General features: G+C 36.9%; 1 non-coding gene across 1 annotated transcript; it reads left to right on the top strand.

The window, feature by feature from the left end:
* The first annotated feature begins 4,913 nt into the window (after window positions 1–4,913).
* LOC148209013 (small nucleolar RNA R71) lies at window positions 4,914–5,020 on the top strand. Its single transcript, XR_015787537.1, has one exon. It is a non-coding gene; the product is annotated as a small nucleolar RNA R71 (small nucleolar RNA).
* The last annotated feature ends 9,445 nt before the right edge of the window (window positions 5,021–14,465 follow it).

The following is a 14,465-nucleotide window of genomic DNA, read 5'->3' as shown; positions in this document are numbered from 1 at the left end:
AATGCTGGAAAAACAGGGCAGGCGTCAGGCGCCCGCGTGATTTGTATTTTTCGCAAAGGGCAGGCGCCAAGCGCCTGCGTAATTCTTTTCAACGTTTTTTTTTCTTTCTTTCTTTTTGTTTTTCAACGTTTTCAAAAACATTCTCTTAATAAGAAAAACATTTTATAATTAAACAAAAAGAAAATACAAGATACAAAGACTTCCTTCCTTTACTTCTGTTATTTCTAAAACGGATAAGAAGGAAAAAACATTTTTCGCAAAAATTTATTGACCTGAAAGTTGAATAGAGGTTTTTCCTCTATCCACTGGTTCTCCAAAATACGGCTTAAGTCTCTGCCCATTTACTTTAAAAATATTTCCCTTAGAGTCAACTAGATCCACTGCCCCATATGGGTAGACTTTAAAAATTTGAAAGGGACCAGACCATCTAGACTTAAGTTTCCCAGGAAAAAGTTTCAACCTAGAATTGAATAACAGAACCAGATCACCTTCTTCAAGATTGTTCGGCCGAAAACTCCTATCATGCCACTGTTTAGTTTTTTCCTTAAACAACTTAGCATTCTCATAAGAAAAGTGCCTGTGTTCTTCTAATTCCAACAATTGTAACTTCCTCGCTTCACCTGCAGCCGACAAATCAAAATTTAATTTCTTAGTAGCCCAAAATGCTTTATATTCTAGCTCAAGAGGCAAATGACATGCTTTTCCAAAAACTAGCCTATAGGGGGACATGCCGAGGGGAGTCTTAAATGCTGTCCTATATGCCCAAAGTGAATCATCAAGCTTAAAAGACCAATCCCTACGGTTAAGATTTACAGTTTTTTCTAAAATGTTTTTTATCTCCCTATTAGATATTTCGGCTAACCCATTCGACTGAGGATGATATGTTGTTGCAACGCTATGACGCACATTGTATTTAGTCAGCAACTTTTGCATAGACTTATTCACAAAATGAGCCCCCCCATCGCTTATCAGACAACGCGGGGTTCCATAACGCGTAAAAATGTGCTTTTGCAGAAAACGAATGACAACATTGGAATCATTGGTAGTAGTTGCAATGGCTTCTATCCATTTCGAAACATAATCTACTGCTAACAATATATAAAGCTTACCATTAGAAGATGGAAATGGACCCATAAAATCTATACCCCACACATCAAATATTTCAATCTCCAGGATCCGGGTTTGAGGCATTTCGTGGCGTTTAGATATATTACCTGTCCGTTGGCATTTGTCACAAACCTGGGCAAACTTATGTGACACACCTGCGTAAGATATTGTCAGGTCCTAGCTTATATAAAAAAGGCTCATCCCAACGATAAAATCGAACTTCATTTAGAAATTTCTTTACCTGTTGCTTGTTGAACTCATAAGGAACTATTCGACTTACCAAATAATTTGCTATATCGGCATACCACGGAACTGAATCAACTCGCAAGAGTTGCTCGACAATAAACTGTTCACGTATAACAGTTCCATCATCACAGAGCGGGGATTCTAATCTAGACAGGTGATCAGCAACTTGGTTTTCAGTACCCTTCCTGTCCCTAACTTCAATATCAAACTCTTGAAGTAACAAAATCCACCGTATCAAACGTGGTTTAGCAACTTTTTTAGCAAATAAATATTTTAAAGCAGAATGGTCAGTAAAAACAATGACTTTTGTGCCTATCAAGTAAGACCTAAACTTATCAAAGGCGAACACAACTGCTAACAGTTCCTTTTCAGTAGTAGTGTAATCGAGTTGTGCACCGGTCAGAGTCTTACTAGCATAATACACAGGATGCAAGATCTTGTTTTTACGTTGTCCTAACATAACTCCTATTCCATAATCACTGGCATCACACATGAGCTCAAAAGGTAAATCCCAATTAGGTTCGATAATTATAGAAGCTGAACTTAAAGCAACATTCAACATTTCAAATGATTTTAAACAGTCATCATCAAAAACAAATGGTCTATCATGTTCTAGCAATTGACACAAGGGTTTAGAAATTTTAGCAAAGTCTTTTATTAAGCGGCGGTAAAATCCCCCATGCCCTAAAAAACTTCTAATCCCTTTGACATTTGTAGGAGGAGGTAGCTTTGAAATGATGTCTATCTTAGCGTGGTCTACCTCTATTCCTTGCTTGGAAATTTGGTGACCCAAAACAATACCCTCTTGTACCATGAAATGACACTTCTCCCAATTTAGGACTAGGTTTGTTTGTTCACATCTCTCCAATACTCTCTCCAAATTAACTAAACATGCGTCAAAAGAATTTCCAAAAACAGAAAAGTCATCCATAAAAACTTCTAGAATATTTTCTACCATGTCAGAGAAGATGGCCATCATACACCTCTGAAAAGTCGCGGGTGCATTGCATAGTCCAAAGGGCATTCGCCTAAAAGCGAACGTACCATACGGACACGTAAATGTTGTCTTCTCTTGGTCTTCTGGAGCAATAGTAATTTGATTATAACCCGAATATCCATCTAAAAAACAATAGAAATCCTTACCTGCCAGACGGTCCAGCATCTGGTCAATAAACGGGAGAGGAAATTGGTCTTTCTTTGTTACCTTGTTGAGTTTGCGATAGTCAATGCAAGCTCTCCACCCGCTCACAGTTCGGGTTGAGATGAGCTAATTCTCCTCGTTGGCCACCACGATTATACCCCCTTTCTTTGGTACACACTGTACTGGGCTTACGCAGCTGCTGTCGGATATTGGGTATATAACACCGGCGTCAAGCCATTTAAGAATTTCTTTCCTAACAACCTCTTTCATCTTCAGGTTCAACCGCGTTTGACTCTCAATAGAGTTCTTAGCATCTTCCTCCAATAAAATTTTGTGCATGCAAAAGGCCGGGCTTATCCCTCGGATATCTGCTATCGTTCATCCAATGGCCTTTTTGTGCTTCTCCAAAATCTGCAATAAAAAATATTCATTAGTAGGTGATAAATTGGAGGCTATAATAACTGGTAAAGTGTCGTTATCCCCTAGATACGCATATTTCAAATGCGACGGCAATGGCTTCTACTCCAACGTGGGTGGTTCCACTATGGACGGAAGTAACGACTTGCATTCTTCTTTTTGTATTTTTTCAACAGGATTAATTACATCTTCTGGTCCTTTTGCTATCTTATCAAGCTCTTCTTCAATCTCTGTAACTAATAAGTCATAAAACTCATCAAACATAACAGGATTCAAGCTATTTATAGCAGAGCACTCTTCAAAATCTCCTGGTAATTTCATGGCGTCTAGAACGTTAAATTTAACTTCTTCATTATTTACCCTCATTGTAATTTCTCCCTTTCTCACATTAAAAACTGTATCCCCAGTGGCTAGAAATGGTCTTCCCAAAATAATGGGAACGTCTAAGTTTGCCTCGCAATCTAGAATGATAAAGTCCGCAGGGAAAATGAATTTGTCCACCTGGACTAAAACATCTTCTATCTTTCCCTCAGGTATTATGATAGATCTATCTGCTAGTTGGAGGGTAACCGTAGTAGGTCTAGCTTCTCCTATGCCTAAAGATTTGAAAACTGATAATGGCATAAGATTAATGCTAGCGCCTAGATCACATAATGCCCTACCTAAGTTTTTTCCTCCTATGGAACATGGAATGGTAAAACTGCCAGGATCGTTACACTTCATGGGTAGCGGGCTGCCTACAGCTTCACTACTACATTTTGTCATGGCTACCAGTTCATGCTCTCATATTTTTTTCTTTCTAGAAACTATATCTTTCAAAAACTTAGCATAATTTGGCATCTGTTCTAGAGCATCTACTAATGGTATATTTATATGCAATTGTTTTAAAATATCTAAAAATTTTCTAAACTGGGAATCATTATTTTTCTTAACTAATCTTTGTGGAAACGGGGGAGTAGGGGTAATAGAAGGTTGTACCTGTGGAGGAACACTCGGGGTGTCCTCATTACCTTTTCTAATATTTTCTTTTCCTGGTGTTTTTGGATTTTCTGGTATCTTTACAGTTGGTTCAGTGGACGGAATCTGTACATCTGTTGTTGGCATTGTTGGTTCATCATATGCCAGTCCACTCCTAAGGATGACAGCTTTGCACTGTTCTTTCCCTTCTCGTTTTGGTAATTCAGTATGGCCTGGAAAAGAACCCTGTGGTCTATTCTTCAATTCATTGGCGAGCTGTCCCAATTGGGTCTCGAAATTCCTCATTGATGCCACTTGGGATTGTATCACTGCGTCGGTTTGGGCCATGTACTCCTTCATCATATTCTCAAGATTTGAGCTGTTATTTTGAACTGGTGGAGTCTGTGTTCTCTGATTGTACTGTTGTTGCGGTGGCGGGATGTATTGCTGTGTAGGTGGAACATAGGGCTGCTTGTTCTGATGCCTCTGCCCTTGATTAAAACCACTCGAACCTCCTTGACCTCCCCATGAGAAATTAGGGTGGTGCCTCCAACCTGGGTTGTAGGTGTTTGAATATGGGTTAAAGTTCCTATTGTTCCTATGTCCTACATAAAAAACGGAAGCAGGGTTATGTGGACAATTATCATAAATATGGTTTTCACTGCAAAATGAACAAATGAGATTGTTGACTTGGTAAACAGGGGCAGGAGTGCAATAATCCGACTGCACAGGTTGTATCGGCGTGGCTAATGGATTTTTTATTCCCAATGCCATCTCTTTCAGCCTCTGGTTCATTGTAACCATCTATTTTTGCATCGAGGTCGCAATGTCCAGAGCCAAAACTCCAGCTGGATCTTGCTTCTTTGGTGCTGCCCTAGATCTTTGCGAACACCATAGTTCGTTGTGTGAAGCTAAGTCATTTAGGATGTCAACTATCTCGTTGAATGTCTTCTTTGTAAAGGCTCCATTGGCAGCATTGTTTAGCATCATCTTAGTAGGATGATCTAAACCTCTAAAGAAATGTTCTATCTGGATGCATGCCGGCAAGCCATGGTTCGGACATTTCCTGATTAGTTCTTTAAATCTCTCCCACGCCTCGTGAACAGGTTCACGATCATACTGTCTAAAGGAGATGATCTCCTCTCTGATATCAGCGTGGCGAGTAGGTGGGAAGAATTTTGTTAAGAACTTCTCCACTAACGACCCCCATGTGGTGATGGATCCCGGTGGAAATGCATTGAGCCATGCTCTAGCTTGGTCCTTCAAAGAAAATGGAAAAAGTGTTAGTCTAAGAGCATCGTCTGTTATACCAGGTAATCGAAATGCATTTGCAATTTGAATGAATGATTTCAGATGATCATGTGGATCCTCATGTTCCTGCCCTCCAAAATGTCCAATTGTCTGCAACATTTGGAACATCATTGGTTTAAGCTCAAAGTTTGCGTGGGCTGGAATAGGGTTGACTATCCCTGAATCAAAGTTCTGAAAAGTCGTGGCGGCATATTCTCGCATTGCCACGTCTCTATTGTCCGCCATCTGGATATGGTTGAATTCATCATTTCTTGCATGATCCCTCATATTACCGTTAACAGCAGGTGGATCAACCGGATCACGAGGTGGAATATGCATTTCACTTTAGGAACCAACGACTACGCTTTTCACTTGACTTATGTCTAAGCAAGTTCAAAGTCCTAAGACATTCCCTAATATGTCTATTACGAGAGATATCTTAGTTTTAGGATGGAAATAGTCGCAACCTCGGGTTAAGGTCCTATGTCTAGGCTACTTAAGCGGAACCCTTATGTCTAAGGCACTCCTCTCCTCGGTTTAACCACTCAACAATGCAAATAAGCAACCTTTTCAGTATTGACTTGTTAAGACTTACAGTGGCCTTCTCTAAATCCTAACTTTTTGGGAAAACATGTTGAGCAATGAATGGAAAGCAAAAACACTACTTCTTAGCAACCCTTATTAGAAATAAAATGCTAACTATCCATAACCGGGCTAGAGACGGGAATTTAGAAAGACATATTGAAGAAAATACAGCAAGTAAAATGGTTGAATGTGGAATACATGTGTGAAAAACAAAAGTTAACTAACGGAGAGTTTTTATTAGGATTGAGAGCTTCGCCCTTCTCTTTCAAGCAAGGGGGAGTGTTACGTGCTCTTTCCTCCAAAAACACAACTCTCTTAACTAAAAATAAAGTAAAGGCAAATGGAAGATAAGCAAAGTGCTGGATTTTTATATATTTGAATAAGTAGAAAATAACTAAGTACAAATGGAAACAAAACAAAGCTCAATAAAGGAATGTAAAGTACTCGGGATTTAAAAACCAAAAGCAACTAATGAAAGCAACTCAAAAGTACTTAGAAAGCAACAAAGAAACACTAAAAATGATCAAGAGAAGGAAGCAAGGCTTGATGAATTTGGTGGAGAAGCTGCTGGAATTTATAGCTGTGCAGAATTGGTTAGGTAGGTCCTAAAACGATGGTGAATCACCCATTTCCAACTCTTTTGACTGACCAAATCGTGCTCAAACTGATAGTGGAACACTTCTTCTACACGTATGCATCGGTTGGAACCACCAAAACGCATGGGAAGACGCGTTTCATTAAGGGCGAAGTGGGAAGAAAAACTGTTTTCTGCAGCCTTCCCAGGCGCCTGGCGCCTCCCATGTAGGTTTTTCCGTCTTTTTGCTTCTTTTGATTAATTTGCACTCCCAAATGGTCCTAAAATGTCATAAATACAATATAAGCCAACCACAAACCATAATATATGAATTTTGCATGAATTGGAACTCAAACGACCGAGAAAAATCCGAAACAAAGCTGAAACATAGTAAAAACAGCATCTAAAACCTTCTTTTTACGCATGTAAACAAGCGTAATCAGCTTCCTTATCTGAGGGAAGCGGGGCAGTAGCATGCCCTCTATTTTGCAGGTACCACCAATGCCGAGCTCCACCAAGCGCATCAACATCGTGCTTTCACACCAAACAACCTTTCTTTTAGAAGTTCGTGGACCCAACGACGTGGGCTAACTACATAACCATCAAGGGGAGAGACCTTACATGGAAAAGGGCTTTATCGAGGCGGACATGCAGCAGTTCGTTAAGGACGGAGCGACAAAGCTGAAGTGGGAGCATTTTTGTGTGCCCTTATACTTGTCCTAACAGAGCTGGTGTAGGAGTTCTACTCGAACTTCGATGCTGACAGGGTGGGCCGCACAGTGGTAAGGGAAGTCGAGGTGGATTAGACGCTAGAGAGGATCAACAAAGTTCTCAAGCTCCCAAGCAATCCCTATGCATATTTTCACGAGCTTGTCCAGTAACCCTCTATCAGAGAGCTTGACCGTGCCCTAGAGCTTGTAGGGGTAGAAGGTGCCACATGGCAGGTCACAGACAAAGGCACTCACTCGCTCAAGTCTGGTCAGCTCACCACTGAAGCTAACGTCTGACTCTACTTTGTCAAGAGCCGAGTCATGCCCACAACGCATGATTCATCTACTACAGAGGACAGGGTCCTTCTGTTAGCCTGCATCTTAGAGGGTGGCTCAATAGACGTCGAACAGCTCAAACACAGGGTGATCGCCCAGTGTGCTTCAAAGAGAACCAGCTGTCTGTTCTTCCCTAGCCTTATCACCAAGCTCTGCCTCCGCAGAGATGTTCAAGTCCTTGACGACGAGGAGCCTCTTAAAGATAAACTAGTGATAGACAAACATACGCTAGAGCGTCCAATGCTCCAAGACCCTACACAGCGTGGAGCAATGCCTACAACGACGATCAATGAAATGATGGCCCAATTTGCAAAGCTCCGAAAGAAACTAACGCGTATGTAAGAGGTGCAGTCGACCTTTGCCAATCAAGCAACGAAGAGGGATACTGGCATCTTAGCAGCGCTGAAGCGTTTAAAGATAGTGGCTCCGCCTGCATCTATTGCACCCCTCTGCTGGCTTGAAAGTTCTGCTGGGACAGTCTGGAAGCTCCAAAGAGGAATATAAGCCTACGGGCGACTCTTTGGAGGAACAAAATAGCATAGAAGGAAGTTCTGCTTGACCAGTGAAAAGGAAGTACCCTTCCTTTTTGCTTTCACAACTAACCCCCCCCCCCCCCCCCCCATGTGTTTAAATTTTTATCTATCTTTATTTTTATGTCAAGTAGTTTATGTTTCTTTTATTTCAGTCAATATGTGAACCCCCCCTCCTCCCCTCATGATGCTCTTAATGAAGAGAAATTGTTAGAAATCCTGTGTTCTCAATACCTGTCTGTTGTCCTGCCTTGTGTATATAGTATTGATGTTGGAGCCTACTAGTGTGCAGTTTTTCCTGTGGATTCTGAAGCATTTTAATGAAGGTTAGCTTTCTTTTGTTCACCATCTGGTTCATGTTTCTCTACCCATACCATAACATCCCTCTCGTAGTACCGGCCCCAGGTAGCACTTACCTTAGGGAGGAATTTCAATGGTTATCCATCCAAAGCCAACTCTTATCTTTGTATAGCTAGCATGGACCTTTTCTTATCGATCCCCTTAGTTGTTAGCATTTGCCCACCATACTCACGTACTTATGCACTTAGCTACCATTCTTCTCTTTCTTATATTATTCTCGCTTTAATTTTGGGGGTGTGCTAGAGCATTACATACTAGATGTCATTAGCTGCATTGAGGACAATGTAGCATTTTAAGTTTGGGGGAGTAAACTTTCAGTTCTTATACCTTAGCATTTGTATATAACCATGAATCTTTCTAATCCTATAATTCAGCCCTTAAATAAAATCATCATTAATAAAGGAGGGGCTCGTAGCTCGCATCCAAAGCATAAAGAGGCTGCAGGATTAGGAAAGGCTAGTAGCCCATGGTTGAAGAAGCTGAAATTGGTAGTAAGGCTAAAGGTTAATTAGGGCTAGTGAAAGAGGATTGAGAAAGGAATCCCTAGGAAAAGTTAAGCTTGAGGTTGGGAAGTAGAAGAAAGCTAGAGTTGGGCAGAAAATAGCATCTTCAAGAGTAGGATTGCTCAGTCTCGGAGCAGTCACAGACGGAGCATGGGTAAGGTCGAGCAGTTGTTGATCAGTTACTTTGGTGCAGTCAGAACTGAGCCTTGGCGGGGTTGCCAAGATGATGGGACATTGTTGGTGCAGTGAGAGACAAGATCGATGTTTTGTCTCGAAGTAGGAGATTGTTGGGATAATGGAGCCAAAACAGAAAACTCATGTCCTATGAAGAAAAAAGATTTTCAACACTACTACCAATTCCTACAAAGAGTAGGATATTATTGTCTTATAAGGATTACAATATTGTTTTCCTATAAGAATTAAGATATTTTGCCTCTTCTAAATAGAGCCCTTTATGTTAAGGTTTCATTTGTACAAAATCCAAATAAAATAGATTTGAGTGGTTGTGGGCAATGTTGAAGAGGAGTTTGTATCCTATGGGTTTAGTAAGTGTTTTTCATTTCTGTACCTACATATTATTGGATTTAGAATACTTAGAAGCTAGGACACTTTTGTTGGGACCTCTCTGAGATATTTTGGGGAGAGTTATTGTTATCCAATCCTTGACAATATTAGTGAATTACCCACATCTGAGTGGAAGACTGGACGTACCCCTTTGTGGTAAACCAGCATAATTTTGTTATGTCGTATTCTTGTGTTTTACGGTTTCTTCCTTATTTCCATAATGTGGTGTCTATTTTGATATTCACGTGGAAGGTAAAATTACTCAGGGCCATTAATTTCCCAACAGATCTACCTCATTTCAGACAGTAGTTAGGTTAGTCCGGTTTAATGCGTACCTGAGAAGGGTGGCATGACGGTAATTACCAATGAGAACAACGAGCGGATACCAATGAGAACATGGACTGGTTGGATAGTATGCATGGATAATTGTCGGTTGAACAAGATAACTAGAAAATACCATTTCTCACTTATTTTTATTGACCAGATGCTCAATCGTCTCATAGGGAAGGAGTGTTATTGCTTTTTAGACAGTTATTCTCGTTATATCCAAATTACAATAGCTCTAGAGGACCAGGAGGAAATGACTTTTATGTCTCTATGGGGTGTTCACATTTCAAAGGGCGTCGTTTGGTCTTTGCAATGTCATGCGACCTTCCGAAGATTCATGACTGCAATATTTTCTACAATAGTCTCATTGCATGTATTGATTGATTAAGTTTTTATAGTTGGTTAATTTGTTGGCCGCTTGTTTAATCACACTAATTCTATTCTAATTCTAAAAATGTTAGAATAGAATTTATTTCATCAAGATAAAAGGAGAAATAGCTTTAGAAATAAAATAGTAAATCAATAACCTAGACATACCATCTAGCTATCAAGTAGAGGTACAACACTACAGTCTTGCAGTACGTCAGAGCATTCGAACCCACGTAGTTAGGCACATAGGAAGTGAACGAAATAGTTTGCACCAACGCCTATACATTAGCTAACATGAGTGGAAAAAATTACTTCCTCGTCCTTGGAACATCAAGTATCTCAAGACATAGTATGAATAAATGTAATATAGCTATTCTCGCAGGAATGTAAATAATATTTTAAATTTTAATTTTTTAATTTTTTAATTTTAGGAAAGGGAATGTAAACATTGTTAATGAATAACAAGAAGTGGCAACTTGAGATATGGCAAAAAAAAGTTAGGAAAATAAGCAAAATAGCAACAAGATTTGAGTTATTCAAATATAGCAAATTTTTGGCAAAAAAACGGAGGCCCACGTTATAAATTACAAATATACCCTGCAGGCCCGAACCAACAATAAATTACTTCTGATTGACTTCTGATATACTAATGGTTGACAGATATATTCTTGATATATATGTGATATATGTTTGATATACGTATGGTATGAAATTGATTTACTTATGATATAACTATGATATCTACTACTATAGGTGACATAAAATTGATTGACTTCTGTTATACTATTGATTTACTTATGATATAACTATGATTGACAAATATACTCCTGATATATGTGTGATATATGTTTCATATATATTTGATATGAATTGATTTACTTCTGATATAACTATGATATATACTATTATAGGTGATATAAAACTGATTGACTTTTGATTTACTTATGATATAACTATGATTGACAAATATACTCCTCACATATATGTGATATATGTTTGATATACATATGATATGAAATTGATTTACTTCTGATATAACTATGATATCTACTACTATAGGTGATATAGAACTGATTGACTTCTTATATATTATTGATTTACTTCTGATATAACTATGATTAACATATATACTCTTGATATATATGTGATATATGTTTGATATACATATGATATGAAATTGATTTACTTCTTATATAACTATGATATCTACCAATTATTTCGAACATATTACCTCTAATATATGTTTTATGATATACTAATATATGAAATAATTTTTTTTCAGATAAAAGCAATGGTACAAACACGAAAAATGAAATAAAAAAACATCGTCGAAAATGTTGATGTCGTTTGTCCCAAAAGACAACATAAACCAACACCAAAAGTGTTGTTTTTGGAAAAACAGAAAGCTTCAAAGATAGTATCTCCGAAAACACGACAATCACGAAGAACGAAGATTGATGTCTCACCTAAAGATTATACAAGAATGAAACTTACGCTTTTCTAGACTGTTGGAACTTATGCTTCTGGAACTTATGCTTCTTCTCTTATAGAATTTTAAGAATGACATTGTTAGTCTACTTTTGGTTTATGCTACTGATTCATTTTGATGTTTAAATCTTTAAGTTTTTGGTTGAAGGACTTTGCTGCTGATTTGATGTTGATGTTAATACCCAAGAATGATATTTAAACCTTTTAAGAATGACATTGTTGCTGCTTTCATTTTGATCTTTAAAACTTTAAATAAAACTTAATTGTACGATTGATATATGTACAATGTATACTTGATATATCACTGATATATTATTGATATACAGAAAAACCCTAAGTTTCTATTTACCTCTAATTTCTAATTGATTTCTCATTCACACTAATTTCGAAAATCACCATTGACGTTCACATTCACGTTCCTTTCAAGTTTTCTTTCTCATTTTCAGTAAGTATCAAATTTTTTTCTCATTTTCCATGCATGCCAATACCTACTAATTTCTAATTGATCAAAAAAATACAAGACAAAGGGTTTAAAGCAGGTAAAATAGTGATTTACTATTATACACTGATATAGAACTGATTGACTTACTATTGATTTACTTCTGATATACTAATGTTGTCAGATATACTCCTGATATATATGTGATATATGTTTGATATATAATAACGAAGCGATAACTGAAAAGAGTAATTTGGGAATATTGAAAATTTTAAAATCAGGATTTTCAAAAAAATGCAATATCTGAAAATATCAAAAAAGCACGCTATTTTGTTAAATATAGAAAACTTATATGCTACCCATTACAAATCCCCTAACAAGAATTCTTCATTATTAATTCGAGTACATACCTCGGCCCATTTTGTAGCCAAGCTATACTCAAATGAGGTTAACAAGTAAATGAGAAATTTGGAAATATCACTTAAGTGATATACCTTGATGTACTACGTATATAATTGGTATATCAGTTGACTAATATAATTTATTTTTAGATAATGATGGTGTAAATACATTTCCTGTTTTTACACAAAACTTATTCAGTGGTCATCTGACTAACTACTTTTGGTCCCAAATCTTTCAAGTTGCTTTTCCTAATAAATGCTTATTGCATTTCTTTATGTTACTTGTACGTACGTGTAACATGTTATGATGAGTGCTCTTGGAATAGGTTGTTTGGTGCTGAACCTACGTGATTATGACTTCGTTTCTTAGGAAATCTATGCACAAAAGATTCGAAGTTTGAGACTTTCTGTACCATAAATATTATTTTAAATGAACGTATCCGTGCTTGGATGGTGACTCAAGATCAGCCTCATGAAAACCTTATATTCCCTAAAGAGGTTATACACTATGGAAACAATTTAAGCTTAAATTGGTCGTGACTAGTAAACCACCAGTTTCCCTTGGTTGGCTCGGAATGCTCAACTTATCTATTTATTTGGTAAACTACTGGGGCTCAACCCATGCCGATTGATACATCTACTATGTAGTACATCAAGGTATATTAGTTATAACTTATATATTTTAAACGAATTATATCGACCAATAATATATTTGATATACTTAAGATGAAATACATCAAGGTACTTCAAATTGGTAATTTTACAGTGATCTCATCATTTTCATAACCCATGTTAAAAGCTTTTATGATGTATCTTCTATCAATTGATTCATAATACTTCAAATATATGTTTATGAATTATTTTCTTTAATTTTATGGTAAATCTCATCAAATTTGGGGTTTTTGCAACAATTTAGACTAGTGGTGGGACATAATTCTTTTAGGTAACAGCCATGAATCATTTCCTTGAGTGTTAAAGATGGGTGTATCACTCGAGTCTTTATTAGATTACCTCTAATTAAATGTATCGGTAATTCTGAAGGGCATCTTTTGATTCTAAATGATAGAAAACGTCAAAATCTTCATTCCTTGAACGGTCCCATCTTGCCGAATAAATAGTTTTTATGATGTTATCTAAAATTGTTAATTTTGAGTAAAATTGTATTTTATACCCTTTCCACTTTTTTTTTCTACAAATTAGAAAAGATATACAAGGCTAGTGACCAGGATGTTTGCTAGTTGTGCCATACGTTTTTAGCTTCTGCGTTAGTTTCATTTTTTCTTTTTATTATAGTAAAAGTTATTTATTTTACTATTATGTTTTATGGGAACCCAATAAAACTTTTTAGTTATTTGGTAAGGTTATTTTATGACGTGTAATTAGCATGCATGTATAGTACCATGGCTAGGCAATTTAAGTCTTAAAATGTTGGGTTGTTAAAGTTTATCCTAATAACAAAATTATATAACTCTTGTTAGTTAATGTGATTTTAATATATAATATTACAAATTTGTATTTAATTTTACTTCGTTATTATTAGTTAATATCAATGAATTTTTTCAAATAAAATTAATCTTAATCAAATATTAAAACAATAAAATTAAATAATATTTTATATTAATGATGGTGGTTTAATAAAAATTATAGAAATCAGTTTTAAGTACTTGATGTCATTTTATTTTAGTTATTTTTTATTTGTTAATATTAAATCAATTGTAATAACAAAAAATATTTGTTATGAATAAAATAAAATAAATTATTATTTTAATTAAAAACAACCTAAGTACCATTTTCAAATAATATATATGTAATTGGGTAGAAATAAGAAGGTGGTGGACTAGTAATTGTTATGGTTAAGGATCCCACCTCGAAAAAATAAAGGATTTAACAAAGGTTATTTTGAAATGGGATCTCATAAACCATGATACGGTATCAGAGCCTAAATGCTCTAAAACAGCCACACAATGACTTGACGGTGGTCCCCAAAGGCACACGATGGTTTGGGTACGGGGTGCTATCCTTCATATGGGACGTGAGGAGCAATCGACCCCATTGCTGGTGTGATCGATTGTGTTGGGGATGGTTTCGTAATGCAGGCGAGGTGGCTTAGTTGGTCTTTTG

Source organism: Momordica charantia (assembly GCF_013281855.1).
Source record: "Momordica charantia cultivar OHB3-1 chromosome 9 unlocalized genomic scaffold, Mcharantia_2.0 BLBB01000009.1, whole genome shotgun sequence".
Classification (NCBI taxonomy): domain Eukaryota; kingdom Viridiplantae; phylum Streptophyta; class Magnoliopsida; order Cucurbitales; family Cucurbitaceae; genus Momordica; species Momordica charantia.
This window is presented reverse-complemented; position numbering and strand designations above follow the sequence as displayed.